Source organism: Stylophora pistillata, chromosome 6, assembly GCF_964205215.1.
Source record: "Stylophora pistillata chromosome 6, jaStyPist1.2, whole genome shotgun sequence".
In the NCBI taxonomy this organism is placed as follows: Eukaryota; Metazoa; Cnidaria; class Anthozoa; order Scleractinia; family Pocilloporidae; genus Stylophora; species Stylophora pistillata.
The window spans coordinates 14,929,575-14,954,574 of NC_142524.1; the positions used below are offsets into that span (position 1 = coordinate 14,929,575).

At 37.6% G+C, this 25,000-nt stretch overlaps 3 long non-coding RNA genes and 2 pseudogenes across 4 annotated transcripts in view; 3 read left to right on the forward strand and 2 right to left on the reverse strand.

Annotated features, from left to right (window-relative positions):
• Positions 1 to 536, forward strand: part of LOC148728418 (uncharacterized) — a 6,005-nt gene extending 5,469 nt beyond the window's left edge. The window contains exons 6-7 of one of the 2 annotated variants that reach the window (XR_015988595.1): positions 1 to 52; positions 158 to 536. The exon at positions 1 to 52 is cut by the window's left edge and continues 30 nt beyond it. This is a non-coding gene — a long non-coding RNA (uncharacterized LOC148728418). The remainder of the gene's footprint in view (positions 53 to 157) is intronic. The other variant, XR_015988594.1, reaches the window with a different exon arrangement.
• Positions 537 to 1,062: 526 nt separating this feature from the next.
• On the forward strand, positions 1,063 to 2,512 carry LOC148728420 (uncharacterized). Its single transcript, XR_015988625.1, has 2 exons — positions 1,063 to 1,786; positions 1,936 to 2,512. It is a non-coding gene; the product is annotated as an uncharacterized LOC148728420 (long non-coding RNA).
• A 4,133-nt stretch (positions 2,513 to 6,645) lies between these two features.
• LOC148728421 (uncharacterized) lies at positions 6,646 to 10,215 on the reverse strand (annotated as a pseudogene).
• LOC148728422 (uncharacterized) overlaps positions 9,002 to 25,000 on the reverse strand; it is a 57,680-nt gene continuing 41,681 nt past the window's right edge. The window contains exon 3 of the long non-coding RNA XR_016002328.1: positions 9,002 to 9,145. This is a non-coding gene — a long non-coding RNA (uncharacterized LOC148728422). The remainder of the gene's footprint in view (positions 9,146 to 25,000) is intronic.
• On the forward strand, positions 22,645 to 23,365 carry LOC111346550 (uncharacterized; annotated as a pseudogene).

A 25,000-nucleotide genomic window follows, 5' to 3' on the forward strand; every position in this document is an offset into this window, starting at 1 on the left:
TAGAAGCAATATACCAAGGCAAGGAGGCTTCAAATGCTCTAAAGGCTCACAGGTTAATGTTGCAGTGTATTATAACTAATTATTGTTCTGGTTGATCTCATCATAACCATAATGGTTTAAGTTTTCTAACTCAAACTACATTAATTTGAATTTACAGCGACCTCTTGGAAAGGGACCGAGCTATAAGATTACAGCAGGAAATTGAATTGCAAGCTTCTGCAAGTTTTGTAGATCACAGATAAATTGGCAACCATTAAATAAATACACTGTAGATTCAAAATTATGTACCAAAGACAATTAAATCTGCATATACCACACATACAGCACAAAAATGCCAATGCATGTAGATTAGAAAAAGAAATGTAAACTGCTTATAGAAAGAACTCATGGTGTATATCTTTTTGGTAGGAGAGAAAAATTAAAAAATACAAACAATAATGAGGAAATTAACTGAAAATACCATCGTTGGCTTTCTGGATAAACCACTCAGACACGACAAAGATAGCACTATATGAACTAGGAAACAAATGTAGTTTTATTGATGTAAACAGCTAATAGGAAGAAATCATGATGTAATTTTTTTCTTTTTGTAGAAAAGAAAAATTAATATAAAAACAAGAATGAAGAAACTGGACATACAATCGTTGGCTTTATTTGAAGTATATTTTATAAAGTGGTGCTTTGAATTATATACTTTATTATGAATTTCACTTTTTCAGGAGGCTTTAGACAGGGCCAAAAGCAAACCACAAACAGAGGAAAGAATAAGTTTTAGTTACTTTGTTGTATGTTTTTAAAGATTTTTTAAACTTACATGACAACATGGTTCCTTAACAGATATATTACTTCCAAACGAATTTCTAAATCTTGGCATGTCCATTTCCATGTATTCTAAATTCATTCACAGGTCCAAAGACCTCAGGACTTAGAAAATGAGGCAAATAATGCAAATGTTCTGGCAATTGTATTTATTAACAATAAATAAACCAGATAATATCTGAAAAGTAGTATTCCAAAAATCCACATCAACAGAAATGCGTATACCAGTATATTATATATATATATATATATATTAGTGTAAGTGAAGGCATCTGTTTTTGCACAGAGTGAAATGTGGCTGTATATAGTGCTATTAAAAGTAAAACAGGAAATTGGGAAATTATCCCTTTTATGCCCCATATTAATTGTCTACTAAATTAAAATAATTCAATGTATTTTACTTATATGGCAGGCTGATCTTGGTGAAGGTGAAAATTTGGATGAAACTGTGGTGGATTCTGCAGAGGTAATGTCTGTACTTCCTTGAAACTGCCAAAACTAATATGGCTTAACTGGTCAAAGTGCGAAATTGGACTTTGATTGATTTACTGGATATTCACGGTTATGGCTTTTAGAATCCTTGATATATCTCTGTATGCAATTGACGTGCTAGCCAATTGATGTTCCTAAAAAATTCTAGTATGAGGAAAAATCCAGCAAATCCACTGGCGTGCAGTGAATTTGTTCTTCCGTGAGTTTCTAAGTGTTGGTCAAATGCCAATTTCCTCATTGTATTGTGAATTTCAACTGCACGTGCAGCACAGCATGGTAATCATTATTAGTAAAGCAAGGTGAAATTTTTTGGGTTGAAATGATAATTATGATGGTTTCTTTGAACACTGGAGAAATTATTCCCTTAATAAGTCTTGGGAAATACTTTGGTGAATGTTCTTTAATGTGAGTAAAACTCCAGTTAATCATTCTTGCTAAGGTCCACAAGAGAAGGCTCGCAAGGTTTAGTGAAGGGGTAATTACTTTTTATGATGTATTTGAAAAATTATCCATTGCAAGTCTTTTTTAAGTGAATAGTAAACTTTTCATGTGGAAAACAACTTTGAAGACTTAGGTGATCAAAACACAAATGAGTAAAATTTGATTGTTTCATATATTTTATAGGAATCTTGTAAATATCCCCGTAATAATGAGAGTGACTGTGATGAAGATAGTAGAATTGCAAGTATCGTAAGTGGTTTGAAATGAAGTATAGTTACTATTTCAAAACTTGAAGGAAAAAGTGCAGATTTTTTGAAAAATTTATTTCATTAAAACGTATTTTCTTTTTTCTTCAGACTTTCAAGAATTAATCATTTGTATTTTTGTAGTAAAATCTCAACTGTTGAACTTAATCAATAAATTTTCATTTCTATTTAATTTTTAGTGATTTGTTTTTAATAAGTTATTATGGATTACCCATATTGTAATTAATATTTTTATAAGCAATACAACAATTTAAGTTGTGATACAAGTTGTGGATGGGTTTTATTCAAATTAAACTTCATTTCCCTTCCTTGATGTTGTTTTTTCTTCAAAAAAGCTATAAGATATATTATCAATAGTTTGTCTATTTGCATGTCTTTTGATGCTGTCAATACAACTAATAAAAGTGAATGAGGTCCAGGTTCAGCACTAGGCAAATATAAGTGTATTCAACATCTCTCATTGTATAATAATAAACTATAAGTGAATCTCGCAACTTGATTAACTGAATTAAACGGGAGGTGATGATTATTGCCAATGTGACACAAAGTAAGAAATCATTCATTGAAAGCAAAACGGATGGGTTAGCTCAATGATGGTACAAATAAAGGCTCGCACTCTAAATTAACTAAATTAACGGTTTATTGTATCCATTCATTTCTTTTCTTGCAATAGATAGGTTTTCGCAACTTAAAGAATTCTGGATTCCGGGTTTTAGGGTTGCCCCAAAGGAACTACTGTTGGCGGTTTTCACATCATTTTGATTTCAGTATCAACAAGAATACAAACAACTATTCTTACAAACAGGGGTTCTTACAAACAGGGGTTCTTATAAACAGGGGTCCTTACAAACAGGGGTTCTTACGATCAGGGGTTCTTACAATCAGGGGTTCTTACAATCAGGAGTTCTTACAACCAGGAGTTCTTAAAATCAGGGGTCTTACAGTCAGGGGTCTTACAGTCAGGGGTCTTACAGTCAGGGGTCTTACAATTTGGGGTTCTTACAATCAGGGGTTCTTACAAACAGGGGTTCTTACAAACAGGGGTTCTTACAATCAGGGGTTCTTACAATCAGGGGTTCTTACAAACAGGGGTTCTTACAATCAGGAGTTCTTAAAATCAGGGGTTCTTACAGTCAGGGGTTCTTACAATCAGGGGTTCTTACAATCAGGGGTTCTTACCGTCAGGGGTCTTACAATCAGGGGTTCTTACAGTCAGGGGTTCTTACAATCAGGGGTTCTTACAATCAGGGGTTCTTACAGTCAGGGGTCTTACAGTCAGGGGTTCTTACAATCAGGGGTCTTACAGTCAGGGGTTCTTACAATCAGGGGTCTCACAATCAGGGGTCTTACAATCAGGGGTTCTTACAATCAGGGGTCTTACAATCAGGGGTCTTACAATCAGGGGTCTTAAATCAGGTGTTCTTACAATCAGGGGTTCTTACAATAAGGGGTTCTTACAATCAGGGGTTCTTACAATCAAGGGTTCTTACAATCAGGAGTTCTTAAAATCAGGGGTCTTACAGTCAGGGGTCTTACAATCAGGGGTTCTTACAATCAGGGGTTCTTACAACCAGGGGTTCTTACAACCAGGGGTTCTTACAATCAGGAGTTCTTACAATCAGGAGTTCTTACAATCAGGAGTTCTTAAAATCAGGGGTCTTACAGTCAGGGGTCTTACAGTCAGGGGTCTTACAGTCAGGGGTTCTTACAATGTGGGGTTCTTACAATCAGGGGTTCTTACAATCAGGGGTTCTTACAAACAGGGGTTCTTACAATCAGGGGTTCTTACAATCAGGGGTTCTTATAAACAGGGGTTCTTACAATCAGGAGTTCTTAAAATCAGGGGTTCTTACAATCAGGGGTTCTTACAATCAGGGGTTCTTACAGTCAGGGGTCTTACAATCAGGGGTTCTTACAGTCAGGGGTTCTTACAATCAGGGGTTCTTACAATCAGGGGTTCTTACAGTCAGGGGTCTTACAGTCAGGGGTTCTTACAATCAGGGGTCTTACAATCAGGGGTCTTACAATCAGGGGTTCTTACAATCAAGGGTCTTACAATCAGGGGTCTTACAATCAGGGGTCTTAAAGCAGGGGTTCTTACAATCAGGGGTTCTTACAAACAGGGGTCTTACAGTCAGGGGTTCTTACAATCAGGAGAGCTCACAATCAGGCGTGCTCACAATCAGGCGTGCTCACAATCAGGGGTCTTGCAGTCAGCGGTTCTTACAATCAAGGGCTCTTACAGTTAGGGGTTCTTACAATCAGGGGTTCTTAAAATCAGGGGTTCTTACAATCAGGAGTTCTTACAATCAGGGTCTTACAATCAGGGGTTCTTACAATCAGGGGTTCTTACAATCAGGAGTTCTTACAATCAGGGGTCTTACAGTCAGGGGTTCTTACAATCAGGAGTTCTTACAAACAGGGTTTCTTACAAACAGGGGTTCTTACAGTCAGGGGTTCTTACAATCAGGGGTGTTACAATCAGGGGTTTTACAATCAGGGGTTCTTACAACCAGGGGTTCTTACAACCAGGGGTTCTTACAATCAGGGGTTCTTACAATCAGGGGTTCTTAAAATCAGGGGTTCTTACAATCGGGAGTTCTTATAATCAGGAGTTCTTAAAATCAGGGGTCTTACATTCAGGGGTTTATATCAGTGTGTTTTATATGAAGGAATGTGACCAGACGTTGACATTGATCGTTGTTCCTTACGTTCAGGGGTTTATATCCATGTGTCTTACACGAATGGGCTGTGCCCAGATGTTGATATTGATCGTTGCTCCTTACGTTCAGGGGTTGATATCGATGTGTCTTACACGAATGGGCTGTGCCCAGATGTTGATATTGATCGTTGCTCCTTACGTTCAGGGGTTGATATTAGTGTGTCTCACACGAGGGGGTTTTCCCAAATGTTGATATTGTTCGTTGTTTCTTACATCGATGGGTTTTAATCAATGTGTCTTACATGATGGGCTGTAGGCAGATGTTGCAACTTATCTTAGTATCTTACGGTTAGGGGTCTGTGTTGATCGTAACTCGTTACATACAGTGCGTATTCTGTGCCCAGATGTTGATATTGATTAATTGAACTTAAAATGTCACATCTATGTTAAACGTAGGTCCAGTTATTTATTTCGATGGTAAAATGTTACATCTAGGGGTCTACGCGCAGATGTTGATATCGATCGTCGATCGTGAAGGTCAGAACCGTACTTGACATCCAGGGGTTTTATATTTGTACCTCTATATTGTCGCTGTGTAACGATGATGATTTACATAACGGGGTTTTGAATAAAATGTCATGGTAGTTTTATATAAGGGTCTGTTCCCAGCTATTGATAATGATCCTAGATATTTGGTATTGGTATACTGCTTGTGATAATGTGTGTTTATTACTAATGATCTTTCATCTTAGTCTTACCAAATACTTACTCTTAGACTAAGATGAGAAATAACTATAATAAGAAATAAACACACAGTATACCGAAAAAAAAATTACTTAATCTTGGACCAACACTTATTCTTGGCTTGCATAAGATAATACGGATGATAGAATGAAATCATTCATGAAACTTTCGATCGCATACGAATCCGCTATGCTGCATGCATTTAACCTGTTATTTTTAAAGTGCGGAAAATACGGTTATCGGCGTAATGATACGAAAAAAGGGGTTCCAATGTTCTTCTGACTCGAGTCAGGTTGGATAAGATGCATCTATTAGAAAAAAAATAATGCTATCTGATGGGTTCTTCTTTCAAACAATCTCCAACTGCTCGAGTTCGAAGGAATCGATTTAATTGTCGTTCTCTGTATCTCATTTCTCATGGTTTCGTTAACAATGTAATTAGGATGTCCACTCCAAAGAGTAATATCATGGCGATAATTTATTGGTCTATTTCCATTCTTTCGATGGTTAACCAAATTTCCCATGTTTCTATTAAAATTACAAAGACTACAACAACTTTTCCCGGCTGAAAATGGGGAAGTGGGTGACAAAGTGCTCAATTAATATTTTTGCCCCATGGATCCCTGGAGTACCAAGAAAAGAAAACCTAAAACTCAAAGGGGATGCACACAATGGATGAAGAGAACACTGAGCGAAAAATTAGATTTGCCACAAGATAAATGCAGTGTAAATATGGTTTAAATATGACATTTGTCACATTTGTCCATATTTAATTGAGAGACAAATATGGTATTTCTTCTGAGGATAAATAGGATAATGATGCATTCGCTCTAGTGAGAAACGTGGACAAATATGATGTAAATGCAAGACAAATGTCTCATTTGTACCGTTAAAATGCAGTCAAATGTGTTTAAAGACAACATTTGAAAGGTCAAATGTGCAGCAAATATCATATCTCAATTATTTTAATAACCAGGGGCATACAAGCGTTTCAAATTGTCGTACACTTCCTTTCACAAAATTCTTCCCTCCCCAAACCATATTTTCTGTGAATTTGTCTTGAAAAACTAACATATTTTAAATAGATTATGCTAATGGTTAAATCTTCAGCTTATACCCTTAAAACTTGGATACACAATCACACGAAATGCCAGTTAGTCCAAACTCTGTGTATTATACGGACAGATACACGTAGTCAATAAGAAATTCAACACATGAAAGTAGATTGACAACTATTTTATTTGCAATTAAACTTAAAATTCTTGAATATCTTTTTATAACTATAATGTTACCAAAAGGACCGTAAAGACAGCAGAGTGACAATAACTCTCAAAAATATCAAAATCCTGGGTCATAGACAAGATCATTTACAGGTATCTAGCGAAGAAAAATAATCCTTCTCCTACTGGGCAGAACGCCTCTTCTAACTCCGGTAAACTTTCTGCGCACTATTATAAACTTCCCTATGTTGGTCGGTTTTCGAACATCGCTCAGACTAAGTTAAGACAACTACTCAAACGTTATTGTAGGGCTGATTTAGATGTTAAGTTAGTCTTCAGTACGTTTAAACTCAGAAACATGTTCAGTGTGAAAGATTCAGTACCGCTGGGTCTACGGTTCGCGCGTCATATATAAATTTTCATGTGCTGGCTGTAATGTCAGTTATATTGGTGAGACCACTCGCCACATTTGAACACGAGTTCGTGAACACCTCTTGTCGGACAAAACTTCGCATATTTACGAGCACCTGCAATCATCAAGGACCTGTCTTGACTCTTGTGATACTGAATGTTTCACGATCTTAGATTCTGCCGCTTCAAAATACTAAATTAAGATCAAAGAGGCATTGCATATTAAGTGGGAAAACCTATCCTTAATCAGCAATTGAAACATCTAGAATTGTCTCTTTCCTTTTAATTATATTTATTTTTTGATCTAGTCTAGCGCGCGCCACTTACATTTTTCGCGCTTTTAACATTCAAATGTAACGTCAGCCCTGACACGTTGTTTGTAACGTACCTTAATATAAATTCAAATGTTCAACCGTTAAATGCTTAATTGCAACTGAAGATGACATGAGAATGTCGAAACATGTCTTGCAAATTTAAACTCAAAGTTGTTTCTTTTTTGAGAGTTATAACTATAATGCTATTGAAATAACAAAACTATCACTCTATAGCTCTAAAACTCTCATTAAAAAGTGTTGTAGACAACAATTTAATTTAAATAAAGGAAGGTTGACCAAAAACTATGAGGCTTCATAAATTAGACATGTACAAATTATTGATTCAAAGTTACATTAAATTTTGATTTATTTACACTGATGCCAAATATCTTTTTTTTTCTACAATAATCAAGTCATGACTTCCCTTTTTCAAAATAACTTAAGAAGTTAACTGATCAACAGAACCAAGCAAATGAAAAACAGCAATCTTGAGCCAAATTCAGTGATAAGTACAGACTATTTTAAAGCAGTTTTCAATTGAGTATCGAAAGTAAATCCTGAATTGCTTTGATTTTGCTCCACTATGTACACTCTGTGATTTGTTTAAAAACTCACATCACCTATTCAACCAATCAGATGCAAAACCTAAACCAATCACAACTTGGTCATGTGAGTCTTGACACCAATTATGTGTATTTGCTTAGAGTCCTCATTGGATCATTAAGTTGTTTACTACTTCTGTGATTGGCCATCCCAATTGCTTTGGTTTTACGACACTCAACTGAAAACCACTCTAGAACTAAAAAAACTGGTTCATCATCTAGCTGGATCTAATATTTGGTTCAAATGGCAACTGTACACAGAGGGCCCAAAAGCTGGTGCAGACTTTGGATAACAATGGATGGTGTTTGGAAGGAAGCCTCCCTTGCTCACGTTTCACCATCACCCTTCGCCATCTTTCACTTCTGGCTCTGTTAGCTTTTCTGTCCAGACTTTGAAACTCTCTTATTAGTTCTTCAGATCGCCACTGGAAACGAATTATCACTAGTTTGTTCAGTATGCGTTCTCCTCCCTCTTCATTTGACTCGTATTTGCTTTCTCCTGGGGACATGTACTCAATTGAAAGGACTTCTTCCAACTTCCTTTTCTTGGCTTCAGTGTATGAGGACTGTTTGAGGGTTATTCGACGAAACTTCAGTTTCTGCAAGAAATAACATTTAACTAAATAAGTAACTATAATTAACTACAAGGAAGGCTGTTGGTGTTCAACACACACCCAAAAATAAGGGTTAAACTGGAACTGAGCACTGTACTTAAAAAAACAACATGATGGGACTTCACTTAACATCTGGAATTGCAAGTAGCTTGGCCTTATTCTCAGTTTCTCAACAAAGCAAAAGGCAAAGTCCTTTTTCAAGTTAAGTGGCCCATTGTCTTTAAGGACACAACATGAAGGCAGCAACCAGGGCTCAAACCACTAAGCTTCTGGCTCAATAATAATGTCACTGTCTGATGTATATACAGGTAACATATTTTACTATTGCATGTGGATTACTGTAAGATGTACAGTTGCTTCAAATATGCTTGACATTTCTGTTTAGGATAAGTACACCATTATTCACTTACATTGTGACCCCTTTGATTCCTCCCAGAATTTATTACACTTTCATCCTGCTTATTTGCCACTTGGGGCAGTCCCTGAATAATTTCCTGACGTGGGTTAACAACCGCTTTGATTTTGCCTTGAGGGTTTTAAAGTAGGTTTTTATGGTACACCTGCGACAAAAGCAATTCAAAACATCACAAATTTTAGCCCTCGTCCAGAGTAAAATAAAAATACCAATGAAAAATAATATCACTGAAAAGGTCTGAATGTTGCACTCATTTTACTTCCTTGATAATGATATTACTTTAAAAGTTAGTCTGAATCATGATGACGAAGAAAGGAAACATTGTCAAAGATGGCAAAACATCGTGGAGGAAAGAACTGGTCTTCCAAACTTAAGTGGTACACTCTTTTTTTATGGTACAAGCCACGAATCTGCGTTCAACATCTTGCGGGAGAGTATCGACATCACCCAAGGCGGAGAACGACTCGACCTCATTGACGGGGAAGGTTTTAATGTCACGGACCATTTCTCTGAAAGTATTCAATAAGCTGAATTTGCTAGATCTCGCGGTTCGAACCACGCTAACTTAGGAGCAGCAGTTTTTATATATGGTGTTAGTTAATGGATAATTACTGAGGCATATGGCATTATGAGAAATATTGCAGCCAGCTGAGGCCGTAGACCGAAGCTGGCTGCAATATTTCTCATACTGCCATGTGCCGAAGTAATTATCTATTATAATTATTGATCCCCATGAAATCCTATTGTTCTGCGCTAGTGTTAGATCTTCGATTTTAGTCGCACCTATGTGTGATAATTGTGATGCTCATTGCTGTTGTTCTTTGTTGTGATGAATATATCTTAGATTTTAATTGTGCCGATGGTTGTTATTGTAGCTCGTTGTTATAGTTGTTCAAAACAGTTCTAATGATGGAATTCATTCGTGCAAGGTGTGTAACACTGCTAATTTGCATACTTTGCAAGACAGAGAATTCAGTCATTTTACTCAGTGCGAGCTTGGGTCTAGAAAGAGGATGGATTCGTCGGAAGACGAAGGACTTTTTATTACACAGAGCTCAGATATTTCAGCAGAAATCGAAGACCACTACACTAATCACTCTCTCAGGCGTTCTTGTGCCACACGGTTGTATGATGATGGTGTTTCAGAACAACTTATCCAAGAAACGACTGGTCATCGGTCTTCCGATGGTGTTAGAGCATATAAATGTACCTCATCAGGACTCAAAAGGGAAGCAAACGAAATTTTACAGGGTTCTCTTTCAAAAAAGGCTGTAATTGATGTAGAGAAAAAGGACGACAACGGTGCTGGGGAAAATTGTACTGCACAAGAGGTTAAAGTAGTAAGTCCGGAAAAATGTGATCAAGAGGGTAGTAATCAGTCAGTAGTTGTTAGCATTAATTCCACTAGAATTGTTATTTCCTATAAATAAACTGATGAATATAATACTTCTTAACGCAATAGATTGTGCTCCATACTATCAGTCTCCTTGATTGTATCTATTTTCAGTGTTTGAAAGTTTTAGTTGATTAAAGTGGCACTTCGAAACAAAAAATTAAGTTGCAATGAACGAGAGTTAAACGCAAACGGTAATGTTGACAATGTGGTAAGCTATCAGTTTTGGTGCGCTTTATATATTAAATTTCCTAAAACAAGCTGCAATATTTTTAATAATTGTAACCTTCACACTGCAATATTTTTAATATTGCAGCCTGGACACTGCAATATTTTTAATATTGCAGCATGGTTATTTAGCGCGTTTAATTATATTACCCCTGATAATTTCCCTGCTAACAAAAAGGATCGCCTCCGTTTTCCTCATACAGTTGTTTATAATCTTAAAGACTACAATCGTTGATTTAATGCCGAGAGAGAAAAATAGAATTTCAGGGGATCAGTAATTATTAAAAAGGAATTGAACCAAAAATTTCGTGGACTTAATCTAGCATCTGGTCACAGTAGATGTGACCAGGCGCCAAAATGGCGGCCACGTTTACTAATGCCCTAGTGTTTCTTATCATTTTACCTATTGGAACTTTGCAAAACTGCAATGATATCTGTAATTATTTCAACTTAAGATGCTACTGTATATTGAGAGTAGCTCCAGCGAGTTATTTAATGTTACACAAGTCCAGGCTTTCAACTAGTTCGTCGCGTTTGATCAGCACATGGCACAAACGCAGCCATGTTTACTTGTGTCGTCCTTTCTTCGTGGATTTAACAATCGCCATGGACATGGAAAGCAACCCAGGACCTAACTGGACTTTAGACGAGCCAAGCCCTCATGAACAAAGCCAAATTTCACCTTCTTTGATGGCGACAGCCAAAAAATCGATTCGGCTCATATTCTCAAGTTAGGTAGGTCTTATGGTGAAACAAAGCACTGCATACTACGTTTGACTGAATATCGATTTATTTTCGAGAAAACCGAGAACTGAATTTCGCCCAAATGCCGCTTTTGAAGCTTAAAATTTTAGAAGAATCTCGGAGCGTTACGCCACGAATTGAAAACGCTTGGACCGATAAAAACTACCAAATCTTGACAAAAAACATCCATACATATGTTGACAACAATTTGAGCAATTCTTGATGGTTAATTTACACAATGTAATTTAATTTAACCGACCTTCTTGTTACAAGATTAAAAATAGGTCAAAACTAACCCGTTATTTAACTATGTGCTATACAAAATAATCGACTGAAAATCTGGCTTTTGGAAGGCGAAGTGTGGTTCTTTTCGATCTATAAAGGATTTTTTGGGGAAATGATTCAGTGCGATTTAATCAAATTTGAAAGTTGGATAAAATGAGCTGATTTGACGGTGTCGTCAGTTATTCGAAAATGTTCCCACATTCACACACAAACTCAATTGTTTCGTCTACAACCGAACCGTGAACCAAATGTAAGCGGAATGTTGCTTGTTCAGAAACATGTTTCTCGCGTGCAGAATAACGCTAATTAATTCAAAATGAGGTTACTGAAATCATAAAACGCAAAAATAAAACATTGGACTATGAAGAACGTGGCTACAGGAACTAAGGTCGTGTGTCACATATACGAAACAGGAGAAAACAATTAGATACTCCGATCATAATTTAATGTATCATAAACCTGGAAAAACACAACTTTCGCTGAAATGTTTGTAAAAGCCAACGTTCAACAGCTTTATATTTATACTACTTCTTCTCCAGACGCTACTGTGCCTTGTTAAGTTACTCGTGCCGGTAGTAAGACTACGACCCAGGTAGCACGTTCACATTTTTCACACGCACCTTTTCCCGGCAACGGTCCAAAAAAAGCTCACATCTGGAAATAAAACCATTTCTGCGTATCTCGGAACTCAAGAAACGCTTCGAGTAATCATCGCACCAGCTGACACAGCAGACTCGAGTGCGATTCGGTATACCTTAATCAAATACTTTTTTTTTTTAATTTTTATTATTATTTTTTTTTTATTGTTTATTACACTTACACATGTACTTACACTATAATTACTTTTTACACCATGTTTAAACTACATTAACTTACACTACTTACAATACATATATAACAATACAGTTACACTAGTCAAATTTAATTACAGTTGATCTATTTACCACATTATTGTTTGCATGTTAATTGTCGAGTAACTACTGAGAATTGTGTTTGCTATTTAAACTACAAGGGAATTGATTTTCCAGAAATTAATAAACTGTTAAATAAAAAAGATAGCGAAGAGGTCAAAATACAAAGTTGAAAAAAAAAAAAAAAAAGACAATACAATTTTATAACGACAGAAAAAATTTCCATTTGTTCCTGAACTCCTTCTCGTTATTACAAGTGACAGCAATATATTTTTCTAGATAAATTTTGTCGCGCACAAGTGAGACGAAATCATCGAAACGGCAATTTATGGTATTTAAAGCGTTAACATATAAAAAATATTTGCCTAGAATAATGAGATGGTTGAGGGCTAAACAGTAGGTGTGACAGCGAATAATTCCGAACATAATCTCCAGTTCTGACAGTGACAGTTTCATATTACTAGAGGTTGAGTACCACTCCTGGAATCTATTCCAAAAAGAACTTGCTTGCTTACAGTTTATAAACAAATGCCAGACGGTCTGGTGCTCAGATGGACAAAAGGGACAGGAGGGCGATGCAACTTTTTTCATTTTATGTAACAAGCTATTCGTTGGTAAAATTCGGTGAATAATTTTGTATTGAAACATTGTCAATTTAATTTCTCTCGTGGCTTTGAATGGTAGGAGGTAGATTTTGTTCAAGTCACTTTTCTCGATGCCAGACATTAAAAGTTTTTTCTCAGAAGTTGGTGGCGGTAGATCTTCGAGGTTAAGCAGGATACTGTATATTGCTTTACATGAAAGTGAACAGGTTGAGGTAGGAGGCGTAACTGGGTCTTGGGAATTTTCTTGCAATAGTTTTTTCCAATTTTGTGGAATAGAAGAAAGAATGCTATAATATTGCAAAAAGTTACATTTTACATTGAATTTATTGCGAAAAGAATTAAATGAAAGGAATTGACCCTCACAGGAGTCAAAAAGGTCCGAGATTTGTTTTATTCCAGCTTGATGCCAATGAGGAAAGAATACCGTTTTCTTATTCACAGTTAAAAATCGATTATTCCAGATTGGCTGTGAGAGAACCTCAGTTTTATTTTTAGGTGTGGTAGTTGCAATGTCCTGCCAGTAAAAAATGATTTCTCTGTAGAAAGGAGGAAGATGGTTGTCTAGGTCAAGGAGATTATAATCATAGTTACATTTAAACAGTTCTGTACCGCCAACATCGGATAGGAGGGATTTTGGTATGTACTGCCATGGAGCATCCGAGTTAGAGCATAACCGTTTTACCCAGTTTAACTTTAGTGCTTTATCAAAGAGAGAAAAATCCCTCATGTCCTTGTAGAAGTCCAAAGCCAATCAATGCATCATATGGCGATATATTATTGAGCATGGTTTTATATATCAGAAGGAACTCTGCGCCTCGAGCTAGAGCCTCTCGTGTGTCAAGTGAAACTGAGTACAAACCATCATCCTTTACACTTAATTAATTTTTCCCCCAACACAAAGGAATACTTTGGGGAACAATTTTGCAATGTTTTGTTGTTGAGAAACTAAAACTAAAAACATGTCATTTATTGATTCTGACCTTTAAGTACATGTACAACGACACCAGCACAACATTGATGATTGCACATGCGAAATCAACCATCATGGTTTTAAAAGCAACATTTTAATAGTCCAACGGAGAGGAACTGCTAATCACTGCATAACGCATCAATAAATTAAAAGAACTTGTAAGTATAATGCTGAAATCCTCCTAGAACAATGTAGTAAGATTACTAAGAAGACTTAAATGTTGTCAAAAACATCAACTTTGTAATTAATAAGAAACTTTTCCTTCCTCCATTGATAAACACAACTATGCAACCCATTTTCTTCAAGTAGTTTTAAAAATTTGAAGGATAGTTGCTGACTTGTTGTTACAAATGCAGTGCAAGTACATAATATGCCACTGTGTATCACAAATGTCACAATATGTATGCCACTGTGTATCACAAATCCCCAGCTAAAAGTAAATTAGACAAGCTTGCTTGATATCAGTCATCACCACAAGCACAGAAAGACAAACATTTTAAGGATGGTGAACACCTTAGAGGTGCATCAATTGTGCATACAAATATAAAATGAATAATTTGTGAAAAATTATGCCAAACTGCCTGTTCTGCTTTGCTCTTCTTTGGTGAATGAGTAAAATTTCTTGGGATAAAGCAACCTAATTTTCCCTTCATGGAAAAATGTTTATCAGCTATTAAGGGTCTTGACACCATGATCATTTATATGCTTGCCAAACACACAGAAATTTGTGATCTCCTGCAACATGCAGTAGCTACCTTATTAAATTGTGGTCAATATGCCACGGTGAAAGGGAAGCCTGGACAAAGTATGTTCTCTATCTGACTGCTGTAACCAAATATGATCCCATTGCACTTTATGACCTCTCACATGAACGAGTCCATGTATGTTGCTATACCCACATCTGGGAAAGGTCGAATAGACAAGATGAGATACATAGTTTATTACCAAATAAAATACATTGCAGCCATAGGCTGAATTGCGTGCTTTTCACAATCTTTGATTATATAAGACTATATAAGACAACCAATTACAAAAATGCTAAGACCTAAATAAAATTACTAATATAAGAACTATAACTAATATACAGCACTGGAATAGCTAAAAATCTAGGTTAGCACACGCGCACATAGCCGGGATAAATGAAGATTTAAAACGATCAGTGCGAAAGCCGGCATGTTAAAAACGCGCCGGTGTCTAGTATTGTAAGCTGAAAGATGCCTATCTGGCAGCAAATTATATAATTTGTGAGATGGATTTGAGACAGACAAAAACAGATCCGTACATAATTTCATGAAATTATGTACTACAACCCAAGAATCCAAAAAATATTTCAGGGGTGGATTCAGGGAAGGGGTTTTGCACTGTCCCCCTCTCCCATGAGGGGTTGAAAATACAGGAACTGTCTTGTTGTGCAGTCACAGTAAGTTTTTCCATCAGAAAAAAAAAGTCACAAGAAGTCTGTTGAGGACATTAGCCAGAAGACTCATTTTTTGATTGATTATTGATTTGTTCACTAATTTCAGAATGATCTTAGATAGCCACATAGTTACAATGCTTATCTGTTTTTCTATATTTCTATTGGTTTTGTAATCGGACCTTTCAGCGTCACCACGCGCATATAGAAGGCAAATTTAGCGTCCCTTTCATCAGTTCTTCGTAAGTTTTGAATAGCCTTGGTAAACTTTCACCCTTTCGTTTTCTCAACCTCTGGCACAAGCGGGACGGATATGCGAGTACCTCTGTAACTTTGTTTTTTCCTTTCCAGTCTTTTCAGTGTTGGGCGACCATATACAAACAAAGATTGCAATGATCTGTATAGATTTAAGATTTAAAGGCCACATTCGTGCCAATTTTCGAGTCAGTGAACGCCCATCATTTAGATAGAACTACACCCAGGAAAGACAGAACCGATGGTGATAACAAGATCTGGATTTATTCGCCCATTTCCAAATGTGACAATGGATGGTCAAGCCATTTACTTTGTTCCTAAATCAACCTGCTTAGGAATAGAGGTGGACAATCGACTCAAATGGTCTGCTCATATAAAAACTACTTGCAAGAAATTTAGCCAAAAGTTGAAATGACTTAAGCGTATGAAGAGTTTGGGCCCACAAGTCTTAGAGGCTATTTAGTTTAAAGGGATTTTGCTGAACTTCTTATATTCATTGTATCTCATTTATCACTTTCACGGGTTTATTACGAATCAACTTCACGGCCTGCTCCCAGTTGGCTTGTTAGCTCAATTGGTAGAGCGCTGCACTAGTATCGCAGAGGTCAGTGGTTCGAGTCCCGTACAGGCCTGATTTTTTTCAGGTCTGATTTTCGCTATTGCTTAAATAGCGCTATCTACTGCGAGGATCGTGCATCATACGTATCTAATACCGCAGTTCAAAATATATGAACTTCTTATATTCATTGTATCTCATTCATCACTTTCACGGGCTTATTACGAATCAACTTAACGGCCTGCTCCCAGTTGGCTTGTTAGCTCAATTGGTAGAGCGCTGCACTAGTATCGCAGAGGTCAGTGGTTCGAGTCCCGTACAGGCCTGATTTTTTTCAGGTCTGATTTTCGCTGTTGCTTAAATAGCGCTATCTACTGCGAGGATCGTTCATCATACGTATCTAATACCGCAGTTCAAAATATATGAACTTCTTATATTCATTGTATATGGAATAAGTGTTTGGGGGAATTGCTCTACAAGACTTTTTCAAGATCTAGAACATATCCATGTTAGAGCAGCCAGGATTATACACAAGATACCAGAAACAGTCCCAGACCACCGGGTGCTAGATAATATAAACTGGAAAAACATCTACCTATATAGAAGGAGACTCGCTTGCATCACCTTTCAAGCCTATCATGAATTTTCCCCTGATCCAATCAATAAATTGATACAGAAATCTACCTCAAAAAGATCACCGAGGGACAATATAAAGGTATACGTCAACAGACCGAAAACTGAAATTGGAAGGACCTCTTTTATGCACAGATGTTCACTACTATGGAACTCTCTACCAAAAAACTTAAAAAGCAAGCTAAACTTACAGTCCTTTAAAAAAGAACCGGCTAGACAAAGCCATATAATAAATAAGATGACGTTTAATAGTACTGCTCTTGTTAGAAACAAAGATATTGACAACTTTGTTTATTAATATATATTAGGAGAGTACAAAGGATGGTTAAACCTCCCATATTTATTTACTTTTCTCAAGTTTTTATATATATATATATATATATATATATAAATATATTAATACTACAATATATATATAGTATTTGCTATATATATATTTGCCCAAAACAACCCTTAGAATTACCATCGAGGCAAACAAGAAAATCATCAACTTTCTCGATGTAACGCTTGACCTGATCACCGGCAGATTCGGACCCTATTCCAAACCAGCAACTACCCATCTATACGTACACAGCAAGTCTAATCACCCACCTTGCACACTACGAAACATCTCCGAAGCAGTTAATAAAAGACTTTCTGAAATCTCTTCTGACGAAGACATGTTTAACAAAGCCGCACCTCCCTACCAAGACGCGTTACACAAGAGTGGCTACACATACAAGCTGCACTTCACTGAACCAGAACCGCACCGACCGCAATACCAAACCAAAAGGCGAAGAAACATAATTTGGTTTAACCCACCATTTAACAGAAACGTCCAGACCAACATTGGCAGAGCGTTTATTAACCTTATTGACAAGTGCTTTCCAGTCACCCACAAACTGAGGAAAATTTTCGATAGAAACACCATTAAACTGAGCTACTCATGCACACCCAATATGAAACAGATCATAGACAGGCATAACAAAGCCACAATCAGGAACGCAAAAATGTCCGAAGATAGCCGCCCCCAAAGATTGTGCAACTGCAGGAACGAAAACGAATGCTCTTTAGGAGGGGAATGTTTGCAAAGCGAGGTCGTCTACCAAGCCACAGTCGTTACCAGGGAAGAAACTGAAACGTACGTTGGCCTCACAGCGACAGATTTTAAGACTAGATGGCGCAACCACCGAATGCCGTGCAACCACGAGAGACGGCGAAATGACACAGAGCTGAGCAAGTTCCTGTGGAAACTGAAGGAGAAGAGGGAAGACTATTCGGTTTTATGGAAACTTATTGCTAGGGCTAGAGCATATTCCAATGCCACAAAACGTTGCAATTTATGCCTCACTGAGAAATTTTTTATTTTGTCTTATCCACATGAAGCCTCTTTAAACAAGCGAAGTGAAATAATATCCAATTGTAGACATCGGCGAAAGTTAGAGTTGACCGTCACGATGCCTCAGTGTGTATGGAGTTTAACTGATGAGTGGATCAACTTTTGTTGGTCTGCGAAACAGGCTGTATTAAAATCCATATGTGCGTAACTTGAGTAGTCCACTTGCTACTGTAATCGCTCCTTCATTGTCGAGCACTGTCATGGATCCTACGTTGCCTATTTCGCTTATATATATATATTAGTATTTAGGATCTAAAATAGGCTTATGTTATGCGTTTTATCACAATTGTATTAGGTTTAGTTAGGTATTTTTTAGGCATAGCAGGTCCACATCAGCTTTTATGCTGCCTTTTATTCATGACCTGCTTTAACAAATATACCATGTATGTATGCATTGTGCGAACGGTCCAAAACTTGTACTAAAAGACTTGTGCGAAAAGTTCTGTATTCGTAAATACGGCAACCGTTAAGTACGTCAAATTGGCTTCTGAGTAGCTTCTCACCTCTTTTGCAAATCCTCAACAATTGCATTTCCAAACTAGGGTTCCCCGTCAGCATGGAAGATTGCAGGAGTTAGTGCCATTTTAAGGACAAAGGATTGGAAATCAAACAACGACCTCAGGCCAATATCCACTTTACTGGTGCTTTCAAAAGTCTACGAACGTCTTGTCTTACGTCAGATGACAGATTTTCTGTCACAAAAACGGCATCCTTAAAGACACGTTGAGCGCGTACAGAAAGGAACACACCACCACCACCGTGCTTCTGGCTTTGAGGGACGACATTGCACAAGTAATTAATGAAGCGGGGCGAGGTTACTATGGCCGTTCTAACTGACTTTGTGAAGGAATTTGACAGGGTCCCATACAAGACAGTTCTTACGAAGCTCCACAATCTTGGATTCTCCAAGATGGATAACCAGCTGTTTGACCAATAGCAAGCACTTCGTTTTGATCGATGATAAAGCCTCTGAAACAATTAACATAGCATTCGGCATCCCACAAGATTCCATTTTGGGGCCTGTACTATTCAATCTGTACGTGAATAATTTATCTGACCGCCTTGGACCTGTTAAATCCTATCAGGATTCCAATGAAACTACCCTATATTATCATGCAAGATTCTTTGACTTGATGTCCTGTGAAAAGCAACTCCAATATGCCCTTGAAATGCTTTTTTAATCATCAGCTGAATCCAACCTGTGCCGAAACCCAACAAAAACGAAGGCAATGTTGTTCTCAACCGAACAGCTTGCCCGTGTTCACAGTCTTCAAGATTATCAGTATTGTCTTAAAGCAAATTGAATTAGCCAGCTAAACTTCTTGGATCAGAGCTACATGTGCACTTACGGTATGCTTGCCGTACTCAGAAAAATGAAGCAGTTTAGCACCCTTACATGTAAGAAAACTATTGGCTGAATGTCTTTTTCTGTCAAAAATCAGTTAAAATGATGTTTTATACCACCAAGTGCCAAATTATTTCATTCATCGGCTGCAGCGTATCCAGCAAGCAGCCGCCACTTTCGTCACTGGCAAACATGCAGACTTGTCAGATATATTGAAATTGGGCTGGCTGCCTTTTAAACTTAACGTAAACTGGAAATTGTGCAAACTTGCGTATAAGGCGCTGATTTGTAAAAAATCACCTCCATGTCTCCCCTTGGAGGTGCGCGTTCATCAATGCACTTTATGACCCTCATCAATATTCAATTTTGTTGTACCACAGGTCTCTGGAACCTTTCATGACTGCGCAGCAGAAATGTTTAACACAGCCAAAGAATGTAAAGAAACTGGAAAATATTAAAAAAATTGTTAAAGAATGTAAACTCTTGTTTGTTTCGTAAGTGAAAGCGGCAATACACCTACAAAGGTAATCAGCCATAGTCATATTTAGTATAGAAGCTGATCGTTGCTGTTAAATGCCTTAGATAGTATTTATATATTATCATATCAGTTAGTCATAGTCACCTTTAAATATGTGAGCTTATCTTTAAATAGAGGCCCTTGGTAAATTTAGGTGTAAAATGCAGAGTGTAGTAGTAGCAATTTATAATAATGATAGATTTCTAACTTATTTGTGGTTGGTTTGTAGCATAGAAAGCCACCCCTCGGGTGGATATGCTAATAAACTATTATCATGACTGTTAAGACACGAATAATTGCGTGACCATGACAAGTTGTGTTACGCTAGTTAACAATTGATTTGTTATTTAGGTTTAGTGGGGCTTTGGAAGTGTTAGCGAACTATGTTGTATTGTTGTGTTATGTTTATGTTAACGACTTTACCGGGTGTGACTAGACCCGGAAGGGTTAGTGCGAACGGAACACAAGGTCCATGCGAGGCACCACCCCTCCCCCCAATTCATCCTGGATAGACACTGCACAAAGATAGACCACAACACCGGGCACTACGTGCCCTACTCTTTTCGAGGAGTGTGTGGGTTCTTTAACGTCCCACAAATTTAAATCACATATAATGGGTTGTGAGACGGGACCTCCATTTATCGTCCCTATCCGAGAAGACTAGAAAGTCTAACAGTTTGCAGAAATTATTACAAAGGCAGCAATTTCTACTCAGTTATTTAAAGTTAAACAACCTGAGTGTTGGTCCGGCCGGATTTGAACTCTCGACCTCCCGTACAACAGTCCGGCGCTATACCAATTGAGCTAACCGAGAGATTAGATTCTAACTTGCAAGAATCTAGGATTAGAACTTTTAATATTCCTCACATTTCCATTATTACTTTCTTTTTTATCTTCTCCTTTTTCAAGTTCAATAAGTACACATAAACGAAGCGTGTATCTGTTAGTTTTTTCTATTTTTTTAATAAGACATTTTAATGTATTTTTCGATTTTTAAGGACTTTATCATAATTTTTTATATATTCTCAGTGATTATGGTGAGGAAAGTTTTTTTTATCCATAATAATACCAATAATATTAATAATATTATTATTACACGAGCATGGGCCCAAGGGCAGTGCCTGAGTATCACTGTTAACAAGGAGATGATTCAGATCAAACCAGGAAAACAATAGCCTAAGCTAAGCTCAGAGTTCACAACAAACTGTGTTACAGTAGGGGAGGTATCAGCATAATAACCGGCGGAATCATCTGCGAAGAGCCTCAACGACATGTGAGGAACGAAAAAGTTCAAATTGTTCATAAAAATGTTAAAAAAAAGAGGCCCCAAAAGGGAACACTGAGGTATACCAATTTTAACGTCTCTGTCACTAGAACATATCCCATGAGCTTTTTAACTATCTGTTTGCAACCAGTTGGGTCAGAGGACATCAGCTGCAAGGCTCATGAGGAGAGACCATATGCACCAAGTTTAGCCGGCAGTTAACTATGATTGATTGAGTCAAATGCTTTGCTTAGGTCTATGGCAACTGCAACAAACGCTCCCCATTTGTCTAGAGATCTCCTCCAGTCCTCAGACAGAGGAGAGCAGATCAGCAAGAATGGTGCCAACATATTTAACAACAGACGACTCTGAAAGGTATGGAGTAATTGATCTTACATAATTCTATCATGGACTTTAGAGAAAGTGGTCAAAATTGAGATGAGACGATGGTTAGGTTCATTTGTGTCCTCACCTTTCTTAAAAACTGGGGTCACGGATACTGCATTTTCACTCTTGTGGCCAGGATTTACTGTTGATGAATAAGATCATTAATTTTGTAATTTTGTTCACAATATTGGGGGCAGAGAGGTATCGGTATAGACAAAACATGTTGAAGAGAATTCATATGCCTTGAAAAGAAAAAGCTTTGGAAGCGTATGAACTAATAATAATAATGATTAATTGACTCATATTGCACAAGATGATAATAATAATACTAATACTAATAATAATAATAATAATAATAATGATTTAATGACTCAGTCCATATTGCGGGCTTAAGAGTGTTGAATGAGAGTTCAAGCAAGCTAAGGCTAAGGCTGCAGTAAGACTATACCAAATGAAGTTCCCGCTAAGGAGGTAGTAAGGCGGTTTGAGGAGAGATCAGAAGAGATGGGCCGGCGATCAATGGTGAAGGATGCCAAGAAATATGCATCTGAGTTTGGGCTCATTTTATCTCTGGTGCATCCACAACCATTGGTCACATCTCTAACGAATGATTTGAAAGTCCCTGTGAAGAACATTGGGATGTGGTTGAAGACTGCTGCCAAGGAAAGGGATGTTGAGGAACTGAAAGCAGAGGGATAGCAAGGACGTTTGTTAACTGAGGTGGGAGGATCAAGAAGTTGAAGATAATGCTTTTCTTGGATGAACGAGTGGAAGACTGCACCGACTCACACCATAGCGCGACTGCGGGAACTATACCAGCAACTCCCACCAATGAAAGTCTACCACCAGAAAAAGACAGGGACTCACACGGGTGAGGATGTGAAGTGCCGCATGTGTGGTAAGGCCGCTGAAACGCAAGCGCACGTGCGAACAGGTTGTGGAGTGCTTGCCCAGTCTAAATACTTGACTCAGCATGATGCAGCACTTAAGGTAATTTTCTACAAACTCTTGAAAGACCTAGACTCACTGACAACAGTACCACCGTGGTACTCTCAGTACATGCCGAAGCCACTCTACAAAAACAACAGAGGAAAGGCACTCTGGGACATACCATTATATGCAGAACACGCGAAGGTGAGAAACAACAGGATAGACTGTATGGTTACAGACAAGGAGAAGAAGAAAGTAGTGTTCCTTGAAATGAGCTGTCCATGGGTCAGTAATAGAGATCAAATGTGCAGAGAAGACGAACAACTACGCCCCTCTGCAGTATGAATTAAGAAGGAGATATTCAGAGTAAAGGATTGAGCAGCATAACATCCTAATAGACGCACCTGGAGGGAGGGAGCGGAGGGTCAAGAAAAGCATACGCCAACTGGTTGAAAGTGGCCGATGTCATTCAGTGCTAAGGAACATGCAGAAAGCTGTAGTCTCTAGCTCCCTTAACATTGCCAGGACTTTCAAGGTCCTATCGGACTAAGTTCTTCCAACAATGTTAGCTTTAACTATAGGTTTTAAACATTTATCTCCATTTTAGGGTCTATTTCAGAACTTTTAGGTTTATTTGTGTCTGGACTTTTAAGGTCCTATCGAACTAAGTTCCTTAAACGACACTAGGTTCAAGCATACTTTAATAGGTTGATGGAACATTTATTTCCTTTTAGCGTCTAGGAGCACACAATTCTTTTAAAGTTTAGCTTTTATCTATGTAGTAGTGACAATTGAATAGGCTATGCCTTCGGCGCCTTATATCAAATTTATTTGTAATCTGAAGCATTCAGAACTGTATACTGCGATATTTATTACTTCTTTTGCACCTTTTCTATACAGTATTCAAAGGCGCGTCGCAACACTTTCACGGGACTTTAACTGGACTGCATTAAGCAGTTTACAATATAATATCAATCGAAGGAAACCTATTTGAAGATGCCCCCTCCCCCAATTCCCAGTAAACAGACCACCTCACAGTACTCCCGTGAGTGGGTAAAATTAAACGTCCCCTGCCTAACCAAATTAACTAATTAATAGATGCACGAGACGGGACTTACGGTTTATTCGCCCTTATTCGAGAATACTACAATGTCTATCCACTTCTTCATGTTCTAGACAACTAGAAAAAGATTGACATCACACAGTTCTGATCATATATCATCCTATACATTATTCGATGTTACACCTGTACACACTTTTTGTCAGGCACAATTTACTTAATCTTATTTTTTCTATTTTTTGATGATGACGTTTAGCTGCTCAAGGAGAGCTATAACCCTAACTAAAAATTCAGTATCCATCTTACGAGCAATATATATTTTAGTTTGTATCAAATGTATTGTTACTTAAGTAGAATGTTTTTCTAATTTTTGATTTTTATTATTCATTACCATTGGTTTTTATTTCTTTTAATGCCCAAGGCACCCAGTTATAACACCTTTTGTTGAAGGCTTTCTCCTGCTAAAATATGCTCTTATTGCACTGCGCATCGTTTGGAAGCAATTCGCACTTCCTGCAACTTATCCTCAGCATCAGCTAAACTTCTGCATCTTGGTCAAATTTCCAAAAAAAAAGCTAAAATCAACATGGCCCAGCCACTGTTGCATTATGGACAACAAGACTTCACAGTTGTCATGGGAAGAGCTCCCAGCCCCTGCTTGCTTATCACATTCCTTAAGCATATGTTTACAACAGAGATGCTTGCCATTCTCACTTACTTCCCTGACTTCTCCTCCTCGTCGGAATCCAAAGAAGATCAAGATGCAGAAACCTCTTTCCGGTGGCGCGTCTGACAAAACTGGTGGCTCCAGAAGTGAGAGAGGAGTTGCTGCCGACAGCAATGTCTTCTCCACCATGTAAGCTGATGAAAGCCCTAATTATTAACCGCGACATGAAACTTTTAGCCCTTAAGTTCAAGTGGTACCAAAGATATAGGATGCACTCTATAAAATATGCGAGTCCCTACTTGTTGTCAAGACTTTTAAGAGAAGAGAGCAATAGTAGAAGCCTAAAAACCTTCATCTCAACCATCAGGAGAAAATTTATAGTGTCTACTTGAGGATAACTGCGAGAACTGCCACATATGTCTATCTCGACTTGAATTCTAAAAGATTATAAATATTTA